A 17714-nucleotide genomic window follows, 5' to 3' on the forward strand; every position below is an offset into this window, starting at 1 on the left:
TCAATTCAGTATCCCAATTCCTCTCCAGCTCCTTCTGTTTCCAACAATTTAGATATCGATGCTTTTACCAAAAAGAAAACAGAATACTCAATAGCTATTACATAGTTATCAAAATAACCTAACATCACTTTGTATCCTTTAAAATCCAAACCTTTACAAGATTCCAAGAACTGCATTAGATTAAAAACCTATCTATATAATAATTATAATTTAAAGATAGGAAACTGGGACTAAAAACTATTTCTTAATAAAATAAAAAAAACATATGTGAACTACTATTTCTACTTAATTTTTAATTGCCAGAACCCAGAAAAATTAACCAATTTTTAGCATTTTCTGTATTCATTTTGATAGCAGAAAATTATTAATGGGCCCAATCTTGGGGATGATAATGCCAGTGAATTTTATGAACTTTCTTGGTAGTATGAAATAATGGCACCAGATAAATTCCCCTTGGGATAGAGCTAGATCAATTAGTGACATTGGCTTTGAAGTTGGTGAGATGTCCTGCTGAGCCCTTGGGTCCTAGATCTCATGAATATACATCAAGGTTCTCGTTCAGAGGAAAGTGACTGTGATGGGAGTTTATTTTTGAAAGTGGACAGATGAGTGTTCAGGATAAAATAACAATTTTAATCTTGAGAATCAATGCTGTGGGAAGGCAGTCTTTTGTTGCAAATCTTATAGAAATAATTTTATATAATTTGGTACTAATTTGCATAGGTTTTGGATATATATATATATATGGCTAGTGATTTTTCAATGTTAACAATAGTTTTCCTTACCTGCCATGAATTTTTAATGATCATACATATTAATTAAAATCATGTGTTGATACTTGAACATATGAATGATAATTAGAAACTGCTTTCCAGTATAGTTTCATATTGCTAGAAAGACAACTATGGTTTGACAGTATGTTAATTGCAAGTGTCTGATCACATTTTCAGTATAACCAAGAATTACTTAAGATGCATTTTATTAAGGTTCAGAACATGTTATCATGTACACATTTGTTCACATGTACTGCTTAATGCTTTAGTATATGGATCCATGTACTACCTACTAGTTTGTACAGACTTACTAGTAGTATAAATGAAAAAAACTATTTTAATTCTAAATATGAAATCTTAAAATTCCATAGTTTCAAATTTTTTCTCAAGATATTATGTTGTTTTTTCCAATATATAATTTATGTAATAAATATATACTACATGTAATAAATACATACATAATAAATACATGCTATATATAAATATACTAGAGGCCCAGTGCACATGCACTGGTGGGGTCCCTTGGTCTGGTCTGAGCCTTCTCACAATCCAGGACCCCACCTTGGCCGGGAGGGACCATGGAAGGGATTACGGGAGGGCTCCAGGGCATGTCCAGCCCATCTCACTCAGTCCCTGATCAGGGCCGTCTCGCCTAGGCCAGCCAGAGAGGGACCGCAGAAGGGCTCCACTGCGTGTCCAGCCCATCTTGCCCAGTCCCGATCAGCAGGACACCAGCAGCAAGCTAACCTACCAGTCATAGCATCTGCCCCCTAGTGGTCGGTGTGTGTCATAGCAACTGGTCGAACGGTCGGAGGGGCACTTAGCATATTAGGCTTTTATATATAGACTAGAGGCCCGGTGCACAAAAATTTGTGCACTCGGGGGGCGGGGAAAGGGGGGTCCCCCAGCCCGGCCTGTGCCCTCTCGAGTCTGGGACCCCTTGGGAGATAACAACCTGCTGGCTTAGGCCTGCTTCCAGGTGGCAGAGGGCAGGCCCAATCCCTAAGTGCAGCCCCTGGTCAGGCTCAGAGCAGGGCCAACTGGGGAGTTGGGGCGCCGCCCCGTCATGCACAGAGCAAGGCGGATCGGGAGGTTGCGATGCCACCCTCAGTCACGCTCAGGGTAGGGCCGATTGGGAGGTTGGGGCACCGCCCCCTGTCACACTCAAGGCAGGGTCGATGGGGAGGTTGCGGCGCCACCCCCTGTCACTCACAGAGCAGGGCCAATCAGGGGGTTGGGGCGCTGCCCCCTGTCACTCACAGAGCAGGGCCGATCAGGGGGTTGAGGAGCTCCCCCCTGTCACTCACAGAGCAGGGCCAATCAGGGGGTTGGGGCACCGCCCCCTGTCACACACAGAGCAGGGCAGATCATGGGGTTGGGGCGCTGCACCCTGTCACACTCAGGTCAGGGCCAATGGGGAGGTTATGGCTCTACCCTGTCACACACAGAGCAAGGCCCGTGGACGGGGGTTGGGGTGCCACCCTCTATCACCCACAGAGCAGGGCCTATCAGGGGGTTGGGGCGCCACCACTGTCACACTCAGGGCAGGGCCGATGGAGAGGTTATGGCTCTACCCTGTCACACACAGAGCAGGGCCCGTGGGGGGTGGGGGGGGGTTGTGGCCCCGCCCCCTGTCACACACAGAGCCGCAGGGTGATCAGGGGGTTTGGGCGCTGCCCCCTGTCACGCTGATCCCGGTGCTGGGAGCCTCGCTGCTCCACTGATCCCAGTGCTGGGAGGCATATTATCCTTTTACTATATAGGATAGAGGCCTGGTGCATGGGTAGGGGCCAGCTGGTTTGCCCTGAAGGGTGTCCTGGATCAGGGTTGGGGTCCCCACTGGGGTGCCTGGCCAGTCTGGGTGAGGGGCTGAGGGCTGTTTTCCGGCTGGCGAGTGACTAAAGCTTCCAACCGCTCCTTGTTTTCTTTTCTATTTTTTTTTTTATTCTGGGCCAGCTTTAGCTCTGAGGCCTTGCTGCTGAAAACATCGATACAATGTTTCGGTCCGGCTGGATTTCAGTCCAGCTGGTTTCTGGTGTTTTGTTTAGCTTCTTATTTGCAAGATAGTACATAGTTGCTTAGAGTTGCAGTTGAGAGGCCGGCAAGTGAGGCCAGGAATGTTGGAGTCCGCAGCAAGCAAGCCTCATGTTCACTTCAGTGCCTGGCTGCCGGCCGCCATCTTGGCTGACAGTTAATTTGCATATACTCACTGATTAGCCAATGAAAAGGGTAGCGGTCGTACACTAATTACCATGTTTCTCTTTTATTAGTGTAGATATAGATATAGATATTAATATTTACTTAATAACTATATACTAAACCATCCATTATAATAAAAGAGAAACATGCAAATTAACCGTCCCTCCACTATGCTCAAGCCAGGCCACAAGCCACACCCACAAGCCAATCAGGAAATAGTATGCAAATTAACCCAACTAAGATGGTGGCAGCCACAGAGCTGGAGCAAGCAGGAGGCTTGGGTTGACCCCGGCAATGGAGGAAGCCAAGCTTCCCACCTGCCCTGGCCAGCATTGGCTCTGCTCAAGGCTACAAAGTTTCAATTATAGAAGATAAATAAACTACAGGAAAAAAAGGAGAGGCTAGGAGCTTGGATCACGGGGGGGGCATGGCCAGCCTGAAAACAGCCATTGGCCCCTCACCCAGGCTGGCCTGCCACCCCAGCGAGATGCCCCCACCCTGAAGGGGCTGTGGCCAGCCTGAAAACCGCCCCATGGGGGGCTTGGCCAGCCTGCAAACAGCCCCTCACTCAGGCTGGCCAGGCACCCCAGCGGGACTCCCCCACCCTGAAGGGGCTGTGGCCAGCCTGAAAACCACCCCATGGGGGGCTTGGCCAGCCTGCAAACAGCCCCTCACTCAGGCTGGCCAGGCACCCCAGCGGGACTCCCCCACCCTGAAGGGGCTGTGGCCAGCCTGAAAACAGCCATCAGCCCCTCACCCAGGCTGGCCAGGCACCCCAGCGGGGATCTCCACCCTGAATGGGGTGTGGCCAGCCTGAAAACAGCCCTCAGCCCTCACCCAGGATGGCCACACCCCTATGGGGTGAGGGTCCCCTCTGGGGGTCTTGACCAGCCTGCAAACAGCATTCAGCCCCTCACCCAGGCTGGCCAGGCACCCAAGCAGATCCCCCACCCTGATCCGGGACACCCTTCAGGGCAAACCAGCCAGCCCCCACCCGTGCACCAGGCCTCTATCCTATATAATTAAAGGGTAATATGCAAATTGACCTTAACAGCAGAACGATTGGGAATGACTGGACACTATGACACACACTGACCACCAGGGGGCAGACGCTCAATGCAGGAGATGCCCCCTGGTGGTCAGTGCGCTCACACAGGGGGAGCTCTGCTCAGCCACAAGCCAGGCTGATGGCTGCCAGTACAGTGGTGGTGGCGGGAGCCTCTCCCGCCTCCTCAGCAGCTCTAAGGATGTCCAACTGCAGCTTAGGCCTGCTCCCTGCTGGCAAGTGGACATCCCCAGGGGGCTCCCAGGCTGCCAGAGGGATGTCTGACTGCCAGCTTAGGTCCGGTTCCCCGGGGAGCGGGCCTAAGCCAGCAGGTGGACATCCCCCGAGGGGTACCAGACTGCAAGAGGGCATAGGCCGGGCTGAGGGACCCCCCCCGAGTGCACAAATTTTTGTGCACTGGGCCTCTAGTGTTAAATAAATATTCAAGCCTATTCTAAGTGTTTTAAAAGCATTAACTATTTAAGTCCCATAACAGTCCCCTAAGATAATGTTACCCCATTTCACTGATAAGAAACTGAAGCATACAGATATAAATTACCCAAAGATATTTAACCAGCTAGTGGTAGGGCTGGGCTTTTACACTTTGATATGCTGGCTTCAGAGTACACAATTTTAATGCTGACACTATGTTTCTCAGGATACCACTAAATACTTCATCTTATAGGTTTGGCTTCTACAATTCTCTGAGCTATAGAAGAAGTGTTTCACACTATTTTGGGAATAGTAGTGCCACAGAAGACCACCTTGTATATATCCTCAAATCATTCTTTACCTCTTTCTTCCAAACAGGTAATCATTATTCTGACTTCTAATGAATAACGAAGTTAGTTTAACTGTTTTTTAACTTTATTTATGGATCTATCATATCTATCTACCTATTCGCTATCTCTTTATATTGGTACTTGCAGCTGTACTCTCTTCATTTTATTCCTATCTCAATGCATGAATATAATCCAATATATAAACATACTACATTTTAAAAAGTCCTTGCTACTATTGATGAATATGTGGGTTATTTCCAAATATATTAGATATAACAAGTAATGTTGATAGGAATTGTATTTGTTTCCTTCCTAGTGCCCAAAACTGGATGGCTTAAAACAGAAATTATTTATCACACACTTCTGAAGGCTAGCAGCAGGGCCAAGCTGCTCTGAAACCTCTGGGGGAATCCTTCCTTGCCTTTTCCTCACTTGAGGTGGTTTGTGGGAGATCTTGGGCATTCTGTGGCCTGTAGATGCATCAGTCACTCCATTTACATGTTCATCTTTTCCCTGTGTGTATTCACATCATCTTCCTTCTGTGCACGTCTGTGTGTCCAGATTTCCCCTTTATAAAAGAACACCAGTCATATGGGATTGGGCCCACCCTACTGATAGCACTCTAACTTGATTACCAGTACAATGACCCTATTTTCAAATAAAACACATTCTGAAATACTTAACAGGGTTAGGAGTTCAGTGCTTGTTTCAAATGAAATATAATTCAATTCATAACAAAATTCTTGTATATGTCAATGCCTTTTGTCTGTCTATCTATCTATGTAAGTATCTTTAGTGACCATCTTTTCAAATCCACTGCAACATTCCCCAGAAATGCATTTTTTTTTAAATGTTGACTTCAGGTCCAGAGAACTTGCTAAATTTACTTACTAATCTAATAATTTTTGTAGATTCCTTTGTCCTATCTTCATATATTACCATGTCATCTTTTATTCTAAACCCTTGGCATTTCTTTCATTTCATTTTATTTACTGGACAGGTCCTCCAGCATAATGTTGAATAGAAGTGGCTATAATGGAATCCTTGCCTTGTTCCTGTTCTTGTGGGGTAATTAGTGAGCATTTCATCATTAAGTGTAATGTCAGAAATACCTTGTCATATTGGGAAAATCTTTCCTATTACTAGTTTAGAAGTTTTAATAAATTCTGAAGAAATGTTGAATTTTATCAAATTTCTTTGCTGTATTTATTGAGATGAACATCTCATTTCTTTTATTTTGCAAATATGGTAAGTTATAATGATTAAAATTTTGAATCATGAATCATTGAAATAAACCCAACTAGATCATTATGCATTATCCTGTTTATATATCACAGAATTTAGTTTGTTAATATTTTGGGTGATATTTTTGCATTTATGTAATGAGAAATAGTCTATGTTCTTTTCTTGTCACGTCCCTGTTATTTTTATTATATTTGATTTAAAAAAACATTTTATAGTCCACTCTCAAAGTAATTTATATTGAAAATTATTTATCATAGACCTAAAGCCATAAAATAGTTTTCAATGATATTACATTCTTTCAGATTATAAAAATTAATCATCTATAGAATTTTATGAAGATGGACATCATTCCAGGAAAGCTATGCTCTTTCAGTTTCATGGCCCTTGAATTTCCAACTGAACAATAAATGTCATCACTATTCCTTTCTACCCCTTTACTATGATTTATGTATTTTCTAAGCACTTCTCTTCAACTCGCATATTATATTTGTGTGGATATTTATTAATTATCTATTTTTCTGCACTGGAATATAAGCTCCATGAAGTAGTGTCTTGGTTTACTCTAATGCTTTAAACAATGCAGAGCATACATTAGACAATAACTGTTTCTTAAGTGAATGAATACATTAATATCATATTATATACTCTAGTTGATATATGTACATTATATCAAGTCTATGAAGTGTAAGCTGAATTAATTTGCTTACTTGATTGCTTTATTCCAGTTGTGGAAAACAAGTATTCTTGACAAATAAAATACAAGTGCTACACAAAGTGACATTTTGAATTAACAGCCAATTTATGAATCTCCTCATTATCTTTACCATGGAATGGCCTTTTGCTCTCATCTCTACAAGGAACGCAACTCTGCCAGTCATATGTCATCATATCAAAACTCTAGCTGACAAAACAAGACAAAGAGTCAACAGTTTGTACTACGGGTTTTACAAATGTGTGGTAAGAAGAATTGAAATAAGTAAAGCAGTCTTCTTTTGAGAATCTTAATTGGACATTTTTGTTCTTTACTATTTGTTCTACTAAGTAATTTCATAACTCAACACAGTTGCTAAGAATTATTTATGAGTTATCAAAAGTAATGAATGGAGGAGGCCCTACATTAAGTAATAGCCAAGAGAATACCTGGATTTCTGTACTTTTCCTTTTCACCAGGGAAACTAAAGAATATTATAGATTAGCTCAGATAAAGATGCTTGATATTGATGAGGGTAGCCAGCTCTGCTAGTCTCCTTGCTAAGCATAACCCCTTTCCTTCTACCCTGCCTTCTCATCTCCAGAAGGTGAATGTCTCCTATTTTGGTTGGTCATGAGACTGACTAAAGGAAAGTGTAGATGAGTTTGCTCCCATCTAAAGGCCTACTGCGACAGCACAGTGTGCCATTTTTACATATGAAAGAGCATGCTAGTAGTTACTATTACTAGTATACAATGAGGTACACAACTTACTGGGACCAAGTTAATAGTTTTAGAAAAAAGAGTTTCAAAACCGCCCTGCTTAAAACATTCATAAATATCATGTGTATATACTGGATATATTCATATTTCATTATCAAACTTATTGCTTCCTGTTTTGATCTCTTACCATTTTATTTCTTTTCTTAAAAAACAAAACTCTGCAGCTCCTTGGCCTGGACATACTAATGAAACTGGGCTATAACACGTCCTTGAGAAATTCATTGAAATATTTCCATCTGACTATAAGAGATGGTGTTGCATTTATAGGAGGATGAAGCTTTCTGAAGACAGTAAGCTCAGGTGTGAGTGGGAGCAAAGTGTTTTCTTGCCTTGAAGCAAAACCTGTGACTGACTTAGAAGCAGCAGATGATTCCTGTAGGCAATGTCACAGAGCTCTTCTTTCACCAAGGTCACTGTGAGAAAGGCCTTTGGAGATGGGCAGAAATTACCTTATTGAAGGGAGGGAAAAAGAAACCCAGTCACATCTCCAGTAAATTGTCTATTTTCCCTTTATGTGATATGAAGTTATTTTTTTATCACTTGGCATTATTACGTTTTACAGTCAATCTCAAATAGTGGACCATTTTTTAGATAATTAAAAATAATGTACATTTGCTTTCTGGACTTCTTTTAAAATACAGTTGAATATACATATCTTTATCTAGCTATGAACAAATACTTTAAGCTATATCAAAAATGCACACTCAAATAAGTTCAATCAGCTGATTTTTTTCTCTCAAATACTTTCCTCTTTCTTAATACTTAAATGTTTCTTAAATACTTTCTTCTTCAGATTGCAGAACGGGAAGAAAATCTTAGATTTAATAAAGGATTAAAATAGAACAAAGAGCAGTTACCTCAAAATAACCGTGGGAATGCCTCATCTGGAAAACCAAGGTATGTCTTTTTCTGTCTGTCTGTCTGTCTGTCTATGCTTAAAAGAGTCTCCCTCTAAAGAACTATTTGGATACTTTAAAATAGTATGTTACTTATGTCAACACATAAAGAATTGAGCAGAATGGACCTCAATGCCAATATAATTTTTAAAAATGTTCCTGTGATCAATTATGCTGTGAATAATACATGAATGAAAAGCAGAGAGTTAAGTTTATAATATTGTAACTCCTATTTATTGCCTTTGGCACCTCATATCTATCTATTAGATTATCTATTTCCCACAATGATCCTTTGAGTCAATATTTCCATTCATAGCCATGTCAGAGATTTGAAGACGGAAGTTAAGGGAAATGAGGTAACTTTAAGGTCACTCGACTAATAATTAGAAAAGCTGAGTTTTTAATTTAAGATTATCTGACTTCCATAACCTCTATTCATAGCCAGTATCTTGTGTTGCCTTATTCTTTCTTATATTGGGTGAATTCTGATTCTACTAAACAGATAAGGACTGGCCACATTTAGCACTCAAAATGCTCTTTCCCCTAGATATAGGATGGATTATATTTTTCTTCTTAATTAGAATGCCATGAAACTTTCAAACAGCCAAAAAAAATATGCCACAGGAGACCACAATTTTACCTTCTTAACAAGGAAAAAAAGCCCATTCAAAATAGTATACATTGTATTCTTGTCTTAAAAGCAAAATTATACTTTATTGAGGCCAAGAATTTACATTTTTATTTTCAGTTTACCTTCTTTAATAAATAGCTGAAGCTTTGCAATAAGGGTATTATATGATTATCTCCCTAATGATTTGTGTATTTTCCCCCAAATCATTATTTTAAATAGAAAGAGATATTACACACACACACACACACACACACACACACACACACACACGACTCTTGGTACCTAGTAATGAATTCCTCATATAAATCATTTAAGTTAACTATGTTTTAGAAAGTCCCTCTCTTTCAGTTTGACTTTTCTTAGTAATTATATTAAAGATTAAAGATGGAACAATTAAGTGTCTCAGAAGTAAGGAAGAGGTTTTAAAAAGGATGGCTCAACCCAAAGCTTAGCTTGTCTCCTTGCTCAGATCCTCTGAGTTTGACAGGCCTTGCCAAATACGTAGTTCTAAAACATCTGGTCTGATCTTACAAATGCTTCCTGTCTTCACAGTAAATTTTCAATGGGTTTGCCCACATCTCTTGTTCCTCACTTTCTAAGGAGTGCAAATCAATGTCTATATGACTCAGAGTTTCTTCTCAGTGCTACTCACATTATTTGGTCTTACACTTGCCATTTTAGTTTCTTTTCCTGGGTTACCTTTAGAGAATTTCCAAAACTCTAAAGTCCTTTTGTACCCAATCTTAAAAGCATTGAAGCTCTTCAGTGTTAAACTTTTTGTTGGCAGACATTTAAAACATGGTACTCCTGCTTCATCATATCTGTATGTGAGGTGGAAGAGTAAACAATTATGGGACCTGATTCTAGAGACAAACTTCCTAGAGCCAATCAAACTATGTGATCATGGGACAGTTCTTTTTCTATTACCTCGAGTTTGTGGTGAGAAATAAAAGAATAATCAATGCAAGATACAGTGATTGGCATTATTAAGCAGTAAATAATAGTACTAATACATTATTAATATTATTAGGAGGAGCTGACTGTGTAGACCAGGGGTCCTCAAACTACGGCCCGTGGGCCACATGCGGCCCGCCAAAAACATTTATCCGGCCCGCTGGGTGTTTTTGCCGCCGCTGCCTGTTGCTTAGCAGCCAACTAGTTGTTTTTTTTTAAACTATAGTCCGGCCCTCCAACCGTCTGAGAGACAGTGAACTGGCCCCCTGTTTAAAAAGTGTGAGGACCCCTGGTGTAGACCCATGTACAGAACCTCACACTTCTTCCTAATAAACTTTAATAGGCATTGATACTACTATCTTCCTAATGCTGGTAAGGGTTAGAGGGACAAAAATAAAGTAAAATATTCTGATCTCATGGATTTTAAAATTTAGTGAAGTTAAGGTGGTAATGGGAGAACAATGGAGTTCTAGTTTTGCCACAAAGAGTATAAGTATAATAGATACAGAAAAGACAAAGTAAATAAATTAGGACTAGTCATTAGGAAGAGAGGCCATAAGTTGTGCCTTGAGGAAAAGGCTTATAATGTTCCCCATAAGCTTAAGTAGAAAATGAATTCATTCACAAATAAATCTGCGTTCATTTATTAACATGCTAAAAAGCTCTGAGGAAAGATGTCACAGAACAAACTTATAAGGCACTTATCCTGTTGTCACATTTGAAAGTTTGTTCCCTGAATAAGCTACTTCCTTTGATATCCTTTAGTAAACTATCAGAGAGAATATGTAGGCAGAAAGGGTTACATCTGTATTTATTTTTACAGTATACTATAGTGAAATAAAGATTACTATGTGAAACACTTAATATGGTGAACATAAACTAGCCAATGGAAGCTAACTGCACTTAAATCATTATTATTCTTATGTCCTTACTGAAGTTAATGACATAAAATTACACCAACCTTTGGATATCAGATGGTTTTCAACTCCTCTCTTCCCTTCAGTGCCCAAATGCAATTAAGGAGGTATACAAAGACAAAGACAGACACATTTGCCAATTTTCAGGGAGGAAATAATTTAATTACAGAAAAGTGAAATAGATGGAGTTTCTCTCTTAATAGAAAAGTTTATGTAGCCCAGAGAAAGAATAAAGATCTTGAAAAGGCTTATTACATATGCCATCTTCTCTCATTCATTTTGAGTCAGCTGTAAGCACGGGGAATGGCTAACCAGTAGCTTTCTAAGTTTCTGGCACAGTCCAATTGTATGCTCAATCTGTCTCATACCAGCTCATGAGAGTTGACGGCTAATTTTCAGGAATGTTGTGAAACAGTGGTTAAAAATGGCCATTATTAAACATTAAATTATATAACTTAAAATCAAATACATTCTATTAAAAGTAAAGGTAATAATCATATCAATTCCTAATTATTTTACTATATTTACTCTATGCTCTTAAGGTTATTTACATACTATATTTACGGTTGGACTGTGCATCTTACCTAACTCCACCTTCAATAGAGTTACATTGATAGCTTGACATCTACTAGGGACAAGAGAGAGGTATAGCATTTACAACATAGAGTTTGACAAACTATAAATTAGAGCAATTTACCCTAAGACAGCTAGTCCTTAAGTATTTTACAGTGCAACTTAGTAGCACACACATATTTATACATGTATACATACATTTGAATCAATGTTTAACATTGCTGGACCGAATTACACCACTAGTTTCCCTAGATCTTCAGCTTCCAGAGAACAGACTGGGGGACTTTTCAGCCTCCATAATCATCACATGAGCCAATTCCTTCATACATATATATCTTTACATATATATCTTTACTGTGCTAAATATGATCAATTTAACATACATATATTAAATATATGCCACTTTCCAAGCTATGCTCAGGCCTCACCCACCTCCAAGGATCCATATATTTTAGTTTTGTTGATTTTAGTGGGCTTCAAGATAACACAGCAAAATAACGAGGCCATTGTTCCACCATATGTTGGTTCCATTCTCTCAAGAAACCTGATTAATACACTATCCATTCTGAGCTAAACTGCTCTATGTTATGCTTTATCCAGGTCAGTCCTGACATCCCAAACCAAGCTAACCTTCCCCTTGCATACTGTTGGCTCTGTGTGGTTTATACACACACACAAACACACCCATACAATATTCCTGTTGCTATTATATGTGAAAACTCCAGTTCATGTGAGTTGTGTATTAAAAATATACAAATATAACATAGACATGATTTTGATATCAATAAAAATTTAGTGCACACATACAAAAATCTTTGATAATTGTGGATAAGTCTCTCGTGTGGATAAATAAAACAAACCATGCAAGATTCTAGTCTAGACGACTTTTCAAAAATCTGTAATCTGTATGCCAAACAAGTAGAACTGAAACTCATTTAAAGGCAAGGTAAATTACGGCTGATATTTCAACTGATATATCAGTGCTATCATTTTGGCACAGAGGAAAATTCAATTAGCCTGACAAAACTTCACTAAGAAATCCTGATTACTAACTACCTCTTTCCTTGTATATGTTCTCAAAATGATATGCTGTTCAAATTTCCATTGAGTTTATGATAGTAAATGTTTACTGGCGCCCCCCCCCCCGAAAAAAAAGAATAATTCTTGATCAACCATTTCCCCACTTAAAAACAGAAAGTCAGTTAAACACGCCATTGGCATTTGGCCCATTTTCAAATTGAAATGCCTTGTAGGAAGTGCCTCTGTACATATCATTTCAATTTTCTCTAAGCACTTTTTCCTAAACGACAGAAAGGAGCACTGTTCTATGACCCTACACCAAAATATCTCTACCCAATCTCATTTTAGCTTTGTAAATATTAAAGCTCTTGCATTAGCTTTGTGTAAAATTAGCAGAACATATACATTGCATTTCATATATTTATCTATTTATACTGAACAAATAATTTAGGAAATATAACATAAGCAAAGCTGTCCTATAATTCAGAAATAAGGCTTACATTCTAAGGAAGAAACTTAAAAAGAAGGCAATCTAGCAGGAAATACTAGATATATATAAAGAAAACCCACCCTAAGGCATAAACCATGAAGTGAACCATGAAGGAGATTCTGAGACACCTACTTCCAATCAAGGGGACTAAGAATTTTAGGGACCTGGAAAGAGATGATTAAGGTAAACATGAGTAAGTAAATAAGTGGAATTCTTTGTGTAAAATTGTTTTAAAGAATAAAGGAAAATAACAGGGGTGGGGTAGTCTGCCTTAGTGTAGAAAATGGGAGCCCAGAATGAAAGACACATCAACTGGAGAAGGGCTATGAGGAGCCCCTCTACACACCTGCCTCCCTGGCAAATGTTTCCTCTGGTGAAGGTGTACCTATCAGGCTTGATTAGGACAACGACTCGGGTTATTTAACCCCTTCCCCGTGATTCTACATTCCCCAAGTAAGCCACCAACTTCACACGGGCTCTCTATGTAGACACCGCTTCAGGAAAGAAAATGTGCTATTCCACTAACACTAGTACTTCATCTACTTGGCATTGTAATTGTCTATGTAAATCAGCGATCCTTAATGCGGCTGCACACTAGAATCACTGGGGTAATTTGAACAAGTATAGATATTAGCACCATTTCAGACCAATTAAATCATGATTCCATAGAATTGGGTCTAAGACCTGAAATTCTTTTTTTTTTCTTTTTTAGAAACTGTTTATTTTCTGTCAACCTTACTTCCATTCTGTTTAAAAGTTTGTGGAAGAACAGCTTACGACCACTAGAGTTGGTTGTTCCTACCCATTCAGTGGCCTGAGCAGTGGGGGCTGCGGAACAGTCTTCGGTGGCAGGCTGAGCGCTTCAGCTTCTGTAGGAAACTGCTGAATGGGCACAGAGGGCTCCTGCACGCCTTCAGACCAGCCTGCGACCTCAGGCAGAGCAGCAGTGAACTGGGGAGCTGGAGCAGTCCATCCACCCTAAAACTCTTCCTCGGTCACACAGCCTTTTCAACAGCAGCCTGCACTTCCTTTCCAATCTCTCTTGTATCTCTGTAGACATACAGATCAGGCATGATCTTCCAGGGGTGTTCATGGGAGATGGTGCCACACATGCACAGAACTTCCAGGCCTGCATCCACCGCATCTGACCCACTGAGTGAGCCTCCTTGTTGTTGAATGGGATGGCAATGTCCACCGAGTGCCGAGGGGAGAATCTGTGTGACACAGAGCAGTGGTGGGCAGGTTAACATAAGATGTCTCTGTGAGAGGCTGGTGGTCAGCTCTGGGATGAGAAGTCTTGACTCCCAGAAGGCTGCCCGGATCTGCTTAGTGACGGTTCCAGGAGTGAAACGGCCAGCAGCAGGAGTGGCTCAGTGGCAGCAGCAGCTTCAGCACAGCTCACTGGCCAGTATTCTTGGAGGATATGACACTGACATCAGTGGGTTCCCAATAGCAACAATAGCAGAGCTGCCAGCAGATGCTTCTCCCAGGCTCCCTTCAGATTTCTGATGTAGATGCCATCACTCTCCCTTTTGTTGATGTACTGTTGCATCCTGAAGTCAAGGTTGGTGCCCCCTAAGTGGGTTTCTGCTACAAGGACTTAAAGGGATCCTCCTCCTTCATTTGCAGGACATCAAGGGCTCCAGACATTGTGAAGGTTTCCCTTTAAGTCACATGGGAACCAAGAACAATGCCGGATGGCCCCCTCAGGATAGTACAGAGAAAAGCTAAACCCTGAAGTTCTGTAAGTGATTCTCATGGCACTCAGGGTTAAGAACCAGAACCATAATTAAACTGACAGTTTGGCTTATACATCAGCCTCTTGTCTCTTTGATTGTTGTGTGTCATCTTTTCATGATCAAATTCTAGGTAAATTGTCAAAATTGAGGTTTTGGTATTTGTAAACTTGAGGTCCAGTCTCTAGACATTTTGTTCTCGAAGTATGGTTTATTGAACCAGCAGCCTTGGCTGGGAGCTTTTTAGAATTCAGATTCTTAGGGCAGTCCTAAGATCTACTGCATCGAAATCTATATTTTAACAAGATATTTGGTTGATTATTTTCTCATTAAAGTTTGAGAAGCACTGTGCTTTCATGTTTCTGGAAGGACAATTCTTACACCTGTATATCTGAATGATGCTACAAATGTTCATTACTGGGCCTCCCTCAAATTGCACATAATAACCATGCAGCTAGGAAGCTTACCACCATGACAACTTTGTCACTTCTGCCTCTTTCACTACTAATAAGTATTTCAAATACTCCTGAAAGCCACAGATAATTGAACATTAAATGTTTACAAAATATGAACTATTTTAAAATTAGTCACCTAGTTCCAAAATACTAGAAGAGTGTTAGTGCTCTCATTTATGAATCTATGCTGTTACTCCACTTAGAAACCAGCATGGCAATAAAAAGTTACTAAAAAAAAATAGAAAATATTTTTAAAATATATTTTACATAAAAAAACTGTCATTTAATTACAGATATTCATGCAGCTGGTAGATACTCTATTTAGAACAAAATAAGCCACATAGCATTCATATGGAATTGGTCATTGCACCACAGCATTCTGAATAATGTATGAGGCATCCAGCAAAGATTAATTTGAATGAAAGGATATTCTGAATAACTTTCACTTTTTAATTCACATCAAAATTGAAAACAATATTACTGCTAAATCATTCATTCATTTTTGTTTACACTCTGAAGGTTGCATGGCTGGGAGTCTCTCCCAGGAAAAAGATGAAGTGCTTTAGAAATTAAATTACCCAGTGCACGTTCGTTTTTCTTTCTTCTTTGGTAAATAACGAGTCCATACATCCTTATGCCTTTGGAGCAAGGGAATAAAAAGTCCTTCCATTATTTAAGGAAGAAGTTGAAAGTGGAAAACACCTAGTCATCAATAAGAGTCCATGATCCTGACCCATGAAGTGCTTCAGAAAGAAAGAGCTACGATTAAAGAATGATTTGAAAATAAGATTTGCAGATATGATTCCCCCGAACACAATTGCATGGTAGCGGAATAACTGTGTGTAGGATGCCATGCCATGACCTCTCTCCAGTAGAGTTCCCACCTTCAAATCATATCTTTAATGTTTTTTTTTTGTTTTAATGAATTATGAGATGCAGATATGAGGAGGGTTCACTGCCATTATTTGCTAGAAGTGTCAAAAAACAAAAGGATGATTCTCTGGGCCTTATACACTCTGGCAACCCCCTTTGTTTGTGTAGGTTGAGAGCATCTGACAGAATATTTTGATCTGAATTCAGGAAGCAAAGGCAAGGCAGCTGATATTCTTCCTGAGTATTTCTGTTGCTGAATGTGTTTTCTTGGCAGATTTTCAATGTTCTCTCTCCAGTAAAAGTTAAGGAATATGAAACAAAAGCCATAAATAGCAAAATACCTACTTCAACCATTTACAAGTGAAGTAACTTAGAGAACTGGATATCAGAATCATAATTCTCCCAATTATTATTTTGGTAATAAGACACCTTCCAGTTTTTTTTAAAAAAAGATGAACCTGCTTTTTAATAATCAAATAGCTAAATCCAATAATCTGAGTCATTAAAACCAGAAGGGCATTTGACTATACTTGTTCTTTCCAAATCCACTGAAATGTTAAAATGAAAATAAAAGTAAGAATTAATACAGTATTGTAATGGTGGTTACAGTAAAGGGTGCCATCACTGCAAATCTTGAAGAATTTCTGAAATGATATAAGGTTAGTGGAAAACCATGGGAAATTTAAGGACTCATAATTCTATAAAAACAGACTGCCAGAAAGTAACTTGTTCAGAAGACTCTGTTACCAAACACAACATTTGAGGCAGCAAAAACTGGGAGCAAGGCTGAAGGTGGGCAGTCAGTGGGCTCATTAATGAAAAGGCTGTACAAACTTGTTTAATTCCCGTTATGTAGTTTGATCCAATTAAAGATGAAAGAACAACTCTCTGAAGTAGACAATCTGCCACCAGAGATTCATTCTGTGGGTGACAGGATGAAAGCCAAAAATGGAATCATGGTCTAAGCAACCTCTGCATCTCTTCATAAACCTTGAAATTCAACTACTCGTGTCATATAATACTAGAGCCCATTTGATCATATTCCCAAATCCAACCCAGGACAGCCAGGAATCCTCTAATCAGATTCTAGATTGATTGTCCTCAAGGGCCATTAGAGATAAATAAACACAGTCCAGTAACTAGTGCAGATCAATGTAGACTCTTTCCTTTATAATATCAATAACCAATTCTGTTTAATTTTAATTCTCAAAAATTAACCGTGATCATTATTTTTAAAAGCTCAATAAGAATGTTGACTAAAATAATGGTTATGGCTGGAGGAAAAAAAATAGAGGACAAAAAAATAAAACAAGAAGATGGAGGTAGGGATCTGAAAAGCTCAAACAAGAAATTCTCTCAGAACACAATGCAAAGGGAAAGAAAAATAAAATTATGAAAAATAGCTATGTGAAGAACATACTAGTATATGCATACCCCATAGACAAGAACAATAGTTAGGCGGGGGGGGGGGGGGGGGGGGCGGGCTGCGGAAGGTGGGCAAAGGGGGGAAAAAGGAGGGACACCTGCAATCATGTCAACATTAAAAATTTTAATTAAAAAAATAAAAACTAAAAAAATGAAAAAAAAAGAAAAATAGCTATGATATATGGAGGATCAATTTTAGAGATCTATAGCAGGCAAAATGGTCATTT

General features: G+C 39.6%; 1 protein-coding gene and 1 pseudogene across 1 annotated transcript in view; both read right to left on the minus strand.

Moving 5' to 3' along the window:
- B3GALT1 (beta-1,3-galactosyltransferase 1) overlaps positions 1-17714 on the minus strand; it is a 500198-nt gene that overhangs the window by 337504 nt on the left and 144980 nt on the right. The window lies entirely within an intron of this gene.
- On the minus strand, positions 13654-14648 carry LOC139015771 (small ribosomal subunit protein uS2 pseudogene; annotated as a pseudogene).

The sequence above is a fragment of the Myotis yumanensis genome, unplaced genomic scaffold, assembly GCF_028538775.1.
Source record: "Myotis yumanensis isolate MYYU_CA2020_CCGP unplaced genomic scaffold, mMyoYum1.0.hap1 SCAF_8, whole genome shotgun sequence".
NCBI lineage: Eukaryota > Metazoa > Chordata > Mammalia > Chiroptera > Vespertilionidae > Myotis > Myotis yumanensis.